Source organism: Dioscorea cayenensis, chromosome 1 (assembly GCF_009730915.1).
Source record: "Dioscorea cayenensis subsp. rotundata cultivar TDr96_F1 chromosome 1, TDr96_F1_v2_PseudoChromosome.rev07_lg8_w22 25.fasta, whole genome shotgun sequence".
NCBI lineage: Eukaryota > Viridiplantae > Streptophyta > Magnoliopsida > Dioscoreales > Dioscoreaceae > Dioscorea > Dioscorea cayenensis.
The window spans coordinates 21,568,004-21,581,760 of NC_052471.1; the positions used below are offsets into that span (position 1 = coordinate 21,568,004).

A 13,757-nucleotide genomic window follows, 5' to 3' on the forward strand; every position below is an offset into this window, starting at 1 on the left:
TATTTGGTATGTTCTTCTTCTTCTTCTTCTTCTTCTTCTTCTTCTTCTTCTTTTTCTTCTTCTTCTCCTTATTTGGTATGTTCGATTTGAGTTTGCAGGTTTATTATAGAGAGTTTTTATGATATTGCTAGATACAATGGGGAGGGACGAGTGCTAATGTTCACGGTGCTGACTTCTTGAGAATCTGTGTTAGCTGAGATATATGAGCGATGGGATCTCAATGTTTCCCATGTCAGGGTGAAGTATATCACACACTATGGATATAAAATAGTTTGTCCAATAGAAAACGATGTTGACTTCCAGCTGATGTGTCACGTGTACTCCATCTTCAAATGTGATGTAATCGATCTTGTTGTCGAGACAGATGATGTGGCATTGTCAAATCCTATTGGAAATAAGTTTTTCTCGTTGTAAGATTCTTCTTTTTTATGTATATTTTGTTGTATAAGTTAATTATTGTTTAACTGTGCAAATCTATGTTTAAATATATTATGTTTCCATTTAATCATTGTCTTCTCCATTTAATTTATGTTGTCACTATTTAAATATTTCAATTAAAGTTTATATTTTCAATTTATCATTTAAACACTTTATGTCTCTGCTTAAAATATTGATCTTTTTCGTTTAAACTGAAGTATTGGCAGGAATTTGGATTTTGCGAGCGCTCCCGCTCCACCCCATGGCGACCTTAACGGTGTGGGATGCCTTTCTTCCTCATTAGATCATTCTGAAGTATTTTCGTTGGATATCGGATAACATTTTGAAGGTGTTGAACATTTCAAGAATGTATTTCGAAATTTTGCAATCAAATGGAATTTTGACTTCAAATTCATAAAGAACAAAAAACGCCAGGTGACTGTGGAATGCGCTGCCGATGGTTATCAATGGCACCTTCATGCATCGAAAAAATATAATAAAAATACTTTCAGAATCAAGACAATCAACCGTCACACACTTACGGTAGTGGAATAGGATCGGCGTCACATCCAAAAGCGTCCAAAAAATGGGTAAGCGCATGAGTGATTCAGAAGCTCAAGGACCGTCCCTTGTACAAAGCCATCGATATTCAGAAGGACATGTTACGGGAACATGGTGTCCACATTCTATATAAACAGGCTTGGTTGGGAAAAGAGCATGCTCGGGTGGTCCTAGACAGCAGTGACATCTCCATCTACGATGACAATGCCCCTTGCGTGTGACCCGCAAGTGCACGGGTTTGTTAAAGTAATAAATCCCAAGTGAGTGGGTTATCATATCCACGTGGATTAGTGAATAGAAACACAACGATTGCTACTTAACTAAGTGAAGATGACACAATAATAGTGTGGATAAAATCAAAGTGAATAAGACTATAGAAAATAAGAAAGCGTGGAAAGGCAATCGATAGAAAGTGGGGCACTCTGACATTGCTCCCACTAGGATTATTGCTTCAAGTGCAAGACAAACTATTATGTCTCCTAACTGATGCTTAATGAGTCGTGGAAATCCTAAAATATACGGTTCCAAACCTAAGGTCAACCGTGACTAACTCTATACTATGCCCTGGTGGAGAATTAGCTCAATCTCAACATCTCACACTGTGTACAGTTGCAAGAATCTCTAAGAATTCCAAGTGACAAATCCTATTCCTATATATAGATCTAACCCTTTGGTCCATGCAAAAGACCCCTACTCACGATTAAGCCCCAGATACTAAGGACTACTTCAACGCTTCACTCTATTGCTCACGCAACTAAGCCCCAGTGGAGTTCCTCTCTTAGCACTTTACTCTATTGTAACCACAAAGAACTGTAGGAACATGGAGGTAGGATAAATCACACTGGAGGAGAAAGGGGACACTCCACTACCTCTCGACTCACCCTCTCAACCCTCTCCAATCTAGCATTGTCTAACCCTCATGGTGTGCCATTCATCCATAAAGGCTACCAAGAAGGACTCTCAACCCTAGTGTCACTCTAAGGGAGAAATCATTCAATAAGCATTAAAGATTGGAACTCAATTAAAAACATCAATTAAAGAAAGCATAATAAAATGTCAATGAAATAATAACAGCCTAGGGTTTACAAGTCCAAGTACCCACTAGGGGATTTAGCTCTCCATGGAGCAAGATACAATTAATAATGAAATCGAAAGTAAAAACAACAATAAAAGAAATAAAATGTAAAGCAATGAATCCATAGAGAAATCCCCTCGATAGTCGTGTCGATGATCTTGTGGAAAGTCCTCTACTCGTCATCCAAGGATTCCCTTGTCTGGTATAGGATATGCCTCGACGGAAGCTCCCCTACCAACCTTCTTCCAAAGGAATGACGATGTCGGAGCCGTAGAACCTCTCCAAAACCCTAGCCAATACCTCTCAAAACCCTAGCCAAAACCCTCTCTCAAGTTGGGGAAAAGATGGAGAAAAAATGCGGAAATCGGGGCTGAATCAGCTTTAAATAAGGCTAGAATCGGGAATCCACACGCCCTTGTGGAATTTCTGCACGGGCGTGGGTAATTTCCACACGCCCATGCGGATTCTCTGAAACTGTCATTTTCGGCCGGCTTTTAAAGCGATAGCATCCTACGGTGTTTTCTACGATTGCACCTACGGTGCTCGCAAAAAAATACTCCCTAATCCACTTTTCATCGAGGTAACATAAACGGGCACGCGTTTATGTCGTGGATCACTTTGCTTCTTCAATGGCGGATAAGTTGATGGAGATCTTGTTCTATGTGCATAAGTCGGAATGCTTGTGTGTGACTGCCCTTGTGCCCCTCCAAATGGTTGTGCAAACTCAAATACGGGGAGGTTGGCACACACTCTAGCATCTGGCACCCGACTTATATCTTCGCGTTTGAACTTTAGCAAGATTTCCTCCAAATTCGGTGCATTGTGATCCATATTGGCTTCTTTCCTTCATAATTGGTTTCACAACCCTACCTGCATAAAAGTAACATAAAAACACACATATTAGTGTAAAAACCCGAGAAAAGTAATGCTCAACATAAGGAAAGAACGCTTTGCATTCATATCGCACAAGCACTTATCAAACTCCCCCACACTTAAGCTTTTGCTTGTCCTCAAGCAAAAATTAAACATTCTGTGCATCAATGAAGAAAATATTGAAAGTGCTTGGCCTTAGGTTCACCAAAGTATACAAAGAGAGCATTCTACAAGTAAGGGAAATTTCAACACTAAATATGAAAGATCGAAGCTCTAGTTAAAAACTTGAATAAAAAAGGACAACAAACCCGAAATCGTGAAAGTGTGTGGACTCACTCAAGTCAACCCAAGGTATACTCCTCAAAGCTCTAAGTATAAGGACTTATTTATCTACAGCAAGAAAGTAACAAAAATTTAAAGATGGTAGTAGCTTCACACATTCTCTAAGGTAGCCTTTTCCCAAGCGGCCGCTAAGGTGGCTTTCACACTTTCCAGGTGGTAGCTCTTTCTACCGGAGTGGTAGCTTTCACTCATCCTATGAGATAGCTCTTTCTCTCATTAGGGCATAACTAGTATCCGACTTATAAGAGTAGCTTCATACTACATAGGTGGTAGCTCTTTCCACCCAAAATGCAAAACAAACAAGAAAACTATTTTGTTCCTTATTTTCATCATTCATTTTTTTTTTCAGAATTTAACACGAGAAACAACTATAACAGTCCCTTTAACATCGAACATGAGTTTCCAATAGAGTTTAAAGTGTGAGTAGTGCACTGAGTGTAATTCGGGCAAAAATTCCTAAAAATTCAAATAAAACTAGAGCATGAAGATATTCAATGTTAAAAATTCTCCTAAACTCAAGAATACAATCATTGCAACTAAGGTGAACCGCCATTGGCTATGTGGGTATGTATAACAATCAAAACTAATATAAAAGATATGTGCACTATAAAACTCCCCCCCCCCTTAAGTTGTACATCATCCCCAATGTAAACATGCAAGCTCACTCATAATGTATATCAATGAAGAATATATGTGGGAGAAGCAATCAAAACAATACTCCCCTGACTCATAATCAAATCCTTGGGAGTAGTGTTCCAACGGGTTGTGAAGCTCACACGGTCAAGTGCCAAAGCACTTTAGCTGTGCCCATGACAAAGTTTAAATTCCGCAAGTGACAAGACCATCTGCACGCATATACAAGGGGATTCAGTAAAGCTCAATAAAAACAAAAAAACTCGAGTATATATAAAAGATAGACAATGAATACAACTCGAGATGCAAAATGAAAATAAACTCAGAAGGAGAATCCTTTATGAGTGAACAAGTCTAAAATAAAATACAAAATAAAGAAAATACAAAAAAATAAAGTCAAATGTCGGTGTCACGCTCTGTTGGCTCCTCTGCTACTGTTGGTGGTGGGGAAACATAAGGTGGATCCAAAACAAAATGCTGAAAGTCTCTCAAATCGAACTTGATACTCGGGATTTAAGAATTCCATGTGTATTGGCTCGGGTGGGGTGACTCTGAGATCCTTTACTTTGTTCTTCTTCACGCGAGGTGCCATACCTGTAGTAGAAAAAGAGGAAAATGATCAAAGAAGCACAAAAGCAATATACAGTAGAATTCCACAAGGGCTTGTTGAAATTACCCACGTGTGGATTTGCAGGGTGTAAAAAACCCGCACGGGTGCACAACAATTCTGAAGAAATTTAACTTAAAACTGCGTCTAGATGCTTTCTAAACATGCACCATGCATTGTAAAAATGAAAATTCACACTTACAGATATTTAATCTGTGAAAAACAAGAGTTGGCGAAGAAAAGAGGACAAAAAGGTTACCGATGAAAAAATGTGAAAACTCTGAAAATCGGCACAATATGCGAAGAAAAATCCTCCAAAACAATGATGAGATGTCGGTAATATGATCAGAAACGGTTTTCAGGCGGTTGAAGATGAAAAGGAAGAGAGCATGCAATGATTTTTATAGGAAGACTCGTGCCTTTTGGAATTCTGCGCAATTGCACGGGCGTGCGGAAATTACGCACGCCCGTGTACCTCATCAAGAGAGCTCCACATGGGCAGATGCACGCTCCTGTGCGCTCTCGGGAGAAACTCGCACTGTCTCTGAACGCACCTCCACGGTCATGCAGAAATTCACATGCCCGCGTGCACGACCAGCAGGCGTCACGCCCCTGTGGCTTTTCTGCATCCAATAGAAAATCTCTAAGTGTTTCACACGCCGGTGCAGGAATTCCGCACAGGCGTGGAACTTTACAGGCTCAACTCACAGGGGCAAGCGCGCGCCCCTGTGTCTTCTCGGGATGGAGAAAACTCGTCTACAGAGATTCGCACGGGCGTGCGGAAATTACCCAAGCCAGTGCGGTTTTCACAAGGTCGCCCACATGAGCGATTCACGCCGCTGTGCGCTCTCGGGATAATTTGACAAACTCTGCAGGAAATCACACGCCCGTGCGGAAATTACCCATGGGTGTGCGATATTCGCATGGTCATTCACAGGGGCAGCCGCACGCCCCTGTGCCTTCTCTGGATGAGCTCGCAATACAAATACACGGGCGTGCGGAAATTCTACACGCCCGTGCATTTTCACTGGATGGCTTAGAAAAACCTGCAGGCTCTGCAGAAAGTTTCTGAACATGTTTATACACTCAGAGCCTGCCCTAGTATGCAAGTTTTACCAGCGAAAAACATGGAATAAAGCTCAAACGACATACTTTGCCAATTCCACATGAAAACACATGATGAATACTCAATGCCCACAAGAAAATCTCAGCACAAGCATCTAAAAATCAAGACACCAACACTTAACAAATTATTCATGCAAACAAACTAAACTAGAAGATAAGAAAATAGTAAACACTTGGGTTGCCTCCCAAGAAGTGCTTGTTTAACGTCACTAAGCTTGACGTACCTTGTCTTACCTCACGGGGGTTCATAGATGAAGGTTGCCCTCTTACCCATGACTTGAAAGCATGATGTGCAAAGTCTCTTGAGGATGGAGGGTTAATTATTGGGCTTCGGACCACCTAGCGATGGTTCATCCAACTACTTCGGTTTACGGACGTCTCCAATAGCCTTGGAGTGTTTTCGGTGGCGTCTCCTAGCCCTCTTCATTTTCCGGAGTACCTTCTTCAAGATCCCCGCGGTAGATGGTACTTCTTCCGTCGAAGCAAGCATCATTACTTCTTCATAATCATCCTCTTGGTCGAACAAACCCTCGTATGGGTCCGGATTGAACATTTCCTGCATGTATTCATCAATAATCTCATCAGTAGTGTCTAGAAAGTATAAAGTATCATCGAAATCAAGAGAATGCCACATAGCTTCAGCAAGGAGGTATGTGAGCTTGTCATCTCCAACCCTCAAAGTTAGCTCTCTGCTGTCCATGTCAATCAATGCCTTGGATGTCCGCAAGAACGGTCTCCCAAGTATCAAAGGTACATTCGCATCATCATCGACGTCTAGCACTACAAAGTCAACTGGAAAAATGTACTTGTCCACCTTGACAAGCACGTCTTCAATGATGCCTCTCGGATGTAGCACTGTTCGGTTTGCTAGTTGCAAAGTCATCCGAGTAGGCCTAGGATCGCCCAAGCCTAGCTTTTGAAAGAAGGTGTATGGCATAACATTGATACTGGCCCCTGAGTCCGCCAATGCCATTTCCTCACCTTGATTGCCAATATTACACGGAATGATGAAGCTTCCTGGGTCTTTCTTCTTGTTCGGCATGTTCTTTTGCAATACCGCCAAGCATGAAGCATCTAAAATCACTAAAACACTTTCTTCTAACTTTCTCTTGTTAGTCAACAAATCTTTCAAGAACTTCGCATACTTAGGTATTTGGGCCAATGCCTTAACAAAAGGAATATTGATGTGGAGTTGCTTGACCAAACTCAGGAACTTCTTGTACTGTTCATCCCCTTGGTCATTTTTCAATCTAGAGGGATAAGGGATTCTTGGCTTGAAAGGTGGGGGTGCCACATCTTTCTCTTTGCTTGTTCCCTCTTCTACCTCTATAACCTCAGGTACATGTTCTTTTGGCTTCTCACTCAGAAGCCTACCTTCAACATCACAACTACTTCTCAAAGTGCTCGCCTTCACGTGCTCTTGCTCGGCAAGCTTCCATGTGGCCTTTCAGAGAGAGACTTTGCAATTTGCCCCACCTGATTTTCAAGGTTATGCAAAGAGGCGGTGTGGTTGCGAAGTGTAGCCTCGACTGATTCAAACCTTGTATTTGTAGACTGAACAAATCTAGTCAAGTGCTTCTCTAAGTCATTCATTCGGGTTTCCAAACCTGAAACTCTATTTTCCACCTGAGGGGCTTGTTGTTATTGTTGGAAACCCGGTGACCCCATGGCCTTTTGTGGACCCTGATTAATCCATGAGAAATTGGGATGGTTCTTCCAACCCAGATTGTAGGTATTTCTATATGGGTTTCCTTGAGGTCTCATGCCATTACCTACAAAATCAATGTTCTCCACCGAAGAAACATCACCGATAGAGATCGGGCAATCAGAGGGAGCATGTCCTCCACCACACCTGGTGCAATTAGTCACGGCCGCCACTCTATTTGAAGTTAGAAGATCTAACTTCTTACCCAAATTTTCCACTTGAGCCTCCAATGAAGTTACCACATCTACTTCATGGAGACCGACCACTTTTTTCTTCTCCCTAGCATTCCATTGGTAGCTGTTTAACCCCATTTTTTCAATTAACTGACAGGCCTCATTGGGGGTCTTGCTACCTAAGGTACCTCCTGCTGCCGCATCCAAGAGTTGCCTTGTACTCGGGTTCAAACCATTATAAAAGGTCTGAACAATCATCCACTCCGGGAATCCGTGTTGCGGCCACTTTCCCAAGAGCTCCTTGAACCTTTCCCATGTCTTGAATAGACACTCCAATTCCAACTGAACAAAGGATGAGATCTCGTTCCTAAGCTTTGCTGATTTTCCGGGAGGAAAATAATGGGCCAGAAAAGCTTCTACCATCTCCTCCTACGTGGTAATTGACGCTCTAGGTAATGAGTGTAGCCACTGATTCGCTCTAACCTTTAGGGAAAATGGGAAGGCTCGGAACTTGATTGCATCATCCGTCACCCCGTTTATCTTCAGCATATCACATACCTTAAGAAAGCTCTCTATATACTATTTGGATCTTCATCGGCCAACCCATTGAATTTTGCGGATTGCTGCAACATGTGGATGAATGCAGGATTCAGTTCGAAGTTCTGAGTTGTAATCGGGGGACGCACAATGCTCGACTTTGTCCCCAACACTGAAGGTCTGGCATAATCAGATAATGTTCGCTGTTGCTCATTCTGTTCTGCCATGTTTTCAGATTCTTCCACTTCCAAATCAGCTAAATTAGACTGTTCTTGCACAGGCTCTTTCCCTTTTCTTCTAAGTGTACATTCAAGCTCAGGATCTCCTTCAATCAATATTAAGGGATTCCCTCGGGTCACAACCTAGAGCTGCACCCAAAAAGAAAGAAAAAGCAATTAGAACGATGATAGAATAAGAAGATATGAAATAGAATGTATGGTGAAATAGCTAAGAAAACAAAGTGCAAAGTATCTCTAAACGCCTACTCCCCGGCAATAGCGCCAAAAACATGACAAGATCCCCTTGCGTATATGCCGCAAGTGCACGAGTTTGTCAAAGTAATAATCCCGGATGAGCGGGTATCGAATCCACAGGGAATAGGGAATAAAAACACTTAATCTGTTTCTTAGCTATGTGAAAGATCAGTAGTGATAAGTGTGACAATGATTCAATTCTCAAAAGTAAAAACAACAAATAAGAGAGCACGAGTGAAGGAGGAGGTAAGGCAATCGATAAAGATGGGGTACTCGGATAATGCTCTGTCTAGTACAATCGTTCAAGTGCAAGAACCCTCTATTATGCTTCCTAATCAATGCAATGGTGAGTCGTGGAAATCCTTAAATACATAGTCCCAAATCTATGGTCAACTATGCCTAACTCTATACATGTCCCGGAGGAGAGATTAGATAACTTCTCAACCTCGAACTCGAATAGAGTTACAATGAGCTCTAGCGATTCCAAGTGATAAATCTCTTCCTAATTATAGACCTAACCCTTTCGTCCAGGTGGAAGGTCCCTAAGCATGATTAAGCCCTAGATACTAAGATCACCTCAACGCTTCACTCCGTTGCACGCACAACTAAGCCCCAGCTGAGGGTCATCCCTTAGACCATTCACTCTATTATGTCCGCAAAGAACTCGAGGAACGGAGGTAGAATCTATCACGTCAGAGGGGAAAGGAGACGCTCCTGTACCTTTCGACTCATCCTCTCAACCGTCTTCAACCTAGCTTTGTCTAACGCTCGTGGTGTGTCACTCACTCACAAGGTTACCAACAAGAACTCTCAACCCTAGTGTCACTCTAGGGGAAATGTTCATACAATCAAGTATTCAAGGTTGGAACACACAACAAACATCAATTAATTGAAAGCATAATAAAGAGATTCAATGAAACAAATACATCCTACGGTTCACAAATACCCAAGTACCCACTAGGGGTTTAGCTCTCCATGGAGCTAAGTAAAATCAAAGAAATAGAATGTAAAAGCAATGAAACCATAGAGAAACCCCTTCGATAGTCGTGTCGATGATCTTGTGGAAAGTCCTCTACTGTCGTCCAAGGATTCCCTCGTCCGGTATAGGATACGCCTCGACGGAAACTCCCCTACCAACCTTTTTCCTAAGAAATGACGATGTCGGTGCCGTAGAACCTCTCCAAAACCTTGGCCAATACACCTCGAAACCCTAGCCAAAGCCCTCTCTCAAGTTCGGGAAAAGATGGAGAAAACAATACTGAAATCGGGGCTGAATCGGCTTTAAATAGGGCTGGAATCGGGAATCCACACGCCCCTGTGGAATTTCCGCATGGTCGTGGGTAATTTCCACAAGCCCGTGCGGATTCTCTGAAACTGTCATTTTAGGCCGGTTGTAAACAATAACTGCTACAGTGTTTGCTACTGCGATTTACTATAGTAACCTGCTATAGTGCTCTGCCAAAAATACTCCCTAATCCACTTTTCATCGAGGTAACCTAAACGGGCACACGTTTATGCCGTGGATCGCTTTGCTTCTTCAAGGACGAATAAGTTGATGGAAATCTTGTTCTATGTGCATAAGTCAAAGTGCTTGAGTGTGACTGCCATTGTGTCCCTCCAAATGGTTGTGCAAACTCAAATACGGGGAGGTTGGCACACACTCTAGCATCTCACACCCGACTTATATCTTCGTGTTTGAACTTTAGCAAGATTTCATCCAAAATCAGTGCATTGTGATCCACATTGGCTTCTTTCCTTCATAATTTGTTTCACAACCCTACCTGCATAAAAGTAACATAAAACACACATATTAGTTTAAAAACCCAAGAAAAGTAATGCTCAACATATGGAAAGAATGCTTCGCATTCATATCGCACAAGCACTTATCATGACTATGCAACAGGTTCTAGGAGATCAGTAGAGATACTTTATTTCTTTCACACATATATACTCACACTTTCTCTCTTTTTCTTTTTTCTGAGTCTGACTAACAAAGACTGCACCAAAATTCTTATAATCTTTCTGAAGGATGCACATGTGATAAGTGCTTGTGTATTAGTAATACGAAGTATTATTTTTTTACATTGAGCATTACTTTTCTCAAATTTTATCGCTTATGCATGTGTATTTGTGTTCTTTTTTCCATTTAGGGTTGTGGAGACAATTGTGGAAGAAAAAAACCAAAAGTAGATCATGGATGCATTTGTTAATGAAGTCTTGGAGTGAACAAACATGAAGACACAAGTTTTGCTCAAAGACATGTGAGTGTGTGCCAACCTCCATTATGCTCAATGCAAACACACAAATCAGAAGGGCAAAAAGACAGTCACACTGATAAGTGCTTGTGTGATAAGAATGCGAACTATTCTTTTCTTATAATGAGCATTACTTTTATCAGGTTTTAGCGCTAATATGTGTGCATTTATGTTACTTTCATGCATATAGGGTTGTGAAGCTGAATGTTAGAGAAAGAAGCCAATGTAGATCGTGAATGCACAATTTGGAGGAAATCTTGAGAATGATCAAACCCGAAGACATAAGTCGGGTTCAAGATGCGAGAATGTGTGTCAACCTCCTCGTATTCAAGTTAGCACAATGATTTGGAAGGGCACAAAGGCAGTCACATTCAAGTATTCTGGCTTGTGCATGTATAGCAAGATCTCCAAAAATGTAGCCGTTATTGAAGAAGCAAAGTGATTTCGGACGTAAATGTGTGCCCGTTTACGTTACCTCGATGAGAATGTGGATTCAGGAGTATTTCGGGCTGGTACTATAGTAGAGTACTATAGCAATTCAATGTTAGAGGTACTGTTCACAGCCGGCCGAGAATAGTGATTTCTAGAGAATCCACACGGGCATGTGGAAGTTCCACATGCTCGTGTGTTAATTCCACTGGCCGGTGCGGTGAATCTACAGGGGCGTATAGATTCTCGATTCCAGCCCTATTTAAGAATGATTTCAGCCCCGATTTTAGCATTCTTTTCTCCATCTTTTACCCAACTTGAGAGAGGATTGTGGCTAGGGTTTTAAGAGGTATTGGCTAAGGATTGGGAGAGTTTCTATGGTTCCAACATTACTCTCCATTTGGAAAAAGGTTAGTAGGAAAGCTTTCTTCGGCGCTGATCCGGCGAGGTGTATCCTAGGCAGGACAAAGGGACCTTTGGACGAGTAGAGGCTTCTCCATAAGACCATCATCAAGACTATCGAGGAGGTTTTCTATGGATTATTTGTTTTTACATTCGATTTCATTGATTGTAACTAGCTCCATGGAGAGCTAAACCCCCTATTGGGTACTTGGATTTGTGAACCCTATGATGTATTTGTTTCATTAAACCTTGTTATTATGCTTTCATTAATTGATGTGTTAATTGAGTTCCAATATTGTATGCTTGATTGTTTGAATACTCTCTTAGATAGACACTAGGGTTGAGGGTTCTTATTGGTAACCCTTGTGAGTGAGTGAAACACTGCGAGAGTTAGACAAAGCTAGATTGGAGAGGGTTGAGAGGGTGAGTCGAGAGATAGCGGAGCGTCCCTTTCCCCTCCGGTGTGATTTATCCTACCTCTATTTCCTTGAGTTCTTTGCGGTCATAGTAGAGTAAATGGGCTAAGGGATGACCTTCCGCTGGGGCTTATTTGCAGAGGCAACGGAGTGAAGCGTTGAAGTGATTTTAGTACCTAGGGCTTAATTGTGACTAGGGGTGTTAGACCTGGACCAAAAGGTTAGATCTACATCTAGGAAGATGATTTATCACTTGGAATCCCTAGAACTCATTGCGATTCTATACGAGTGTGAGGTCTAGAGATTGTTCAATTTCTTCTCCGGGACATGTATAGAGTTAGGCATGGTTGGCCTTAGATTTGGGACCATGTATTGAAGGATCTCCACGATTCATTAATGCATTAGTTAGAAAGCATAATAAAGGGTTTTGCACTTGAAACGGTTGTCCTAGGCGGAACAATATTCGGGTACCCCATTTATATCGATTGGCTTACCTCCCATTTACTTGTGCTCTTTTTCTTGTCTCTTTTACTTTTGTTACATTACATCTTGTCACACAACTATTATCCACTTTTCACTTAGTTAAGAAACATTTTAAGTGTTTTTATTACCTACTCCCTGTGGATACGATACCCACTCTTCTAGGATTTATTACTTTGATAAACCTGTGCACTTGCAGGACATACGCAAGGGGCGTTGTCACACACTCATATGTTTTGACTTGTGCAATTCTAGCAAGATCTTTGTCAAGGTCATTCCATTGAAGAAGCAACGCAATCTACCGCATGGATGTGTGCCCATTCATGTGGCCTTGATGAAAATAGTGGAATCGGGAGCATTTTGGAGAAGAAAAGAAAGTCTAGAAATCCACATGGCTGTCTGGAAAATACACACACCCGTTTTGATGCCGGATTCTAGCCCCTTTGACAAAACACCTTTTGCGTATGTACCACAAGTGCATAGGTTTGTCGAAGTAATAATACCCTGGTGAGTGGGTAGTTTTATCCACAGAAAATAGTGATCAGAAACACAAGGATTGCTATTTAACTAAAGTGAAGATGGATCAATAGTAGTGTAAACAATATCAATATGAAAAGAAATAAAAAGAACAAGAAAGATTTACACTATAAAAAATGAGAGGAAAGGTAATCGATAGAAAATGGGGCACCCGGACATTGCTTCCCCTAGGACTATTGCTTCAAGTGCAAAACCAACTATTATGTCTCTTTGCTGATGCTTAACAAATCATGGAAATCCTAAAATACACGGTCCTAAACCTAAGGTCAACTATGACTAACCCTACACTATGCCTCGATGGAGAAATCGCTTAGTCTCAACACCTCACACTGCGCAAAGTTGCTTAAATCTCTAGGGACTCCAAGTGATAAACCCTATTCCCTAAGATAGATCTAACCCTTTGGTCCAGGCGAAAGACCCCTAGTCACAATTAAACCCCAGATACTAAGGATTACTTCAACGGTTCACTCTATTGCTTGCACAACTAAGCCCTAGCATAGTTCATCACTTAGCAGTTCACTCTATTATGACCGCAAAGAATTCTTCAAATGTGGAGGTACGATAAATCACACTGGAGGGAAAAAGGAATGTTCTGCTACCTCTCGACTCACCCTTTAGACCATTTCCAATCATGCTTTGTCTAGCCCTCATGGTGTGTCATTCACTCACAAGGATTACCAATGTAGGCTCTAAACCCTAGTGTCACTCTAAGGGAAA

General features: G+C 41.6%; 1 non-coding gene across 1 annotated transcript; it reads left to right on the forward strand.

The window, feature by feature from the left end:
• The first annotated feature begins 7,779 nt into the window (after window positions 1–7,779).
• Window positions 7,780–7,886, forward strand: LOC120267926. The gene has a single exon (XR_005538628.1). It is a non-coding gene; the product is annotated as a small nucleolar RNA R71 (small nucleolar RNA).
• The last annotated feature ends 5,871 nt before the right edge of the window (window positions 7,887–13,757 follow it).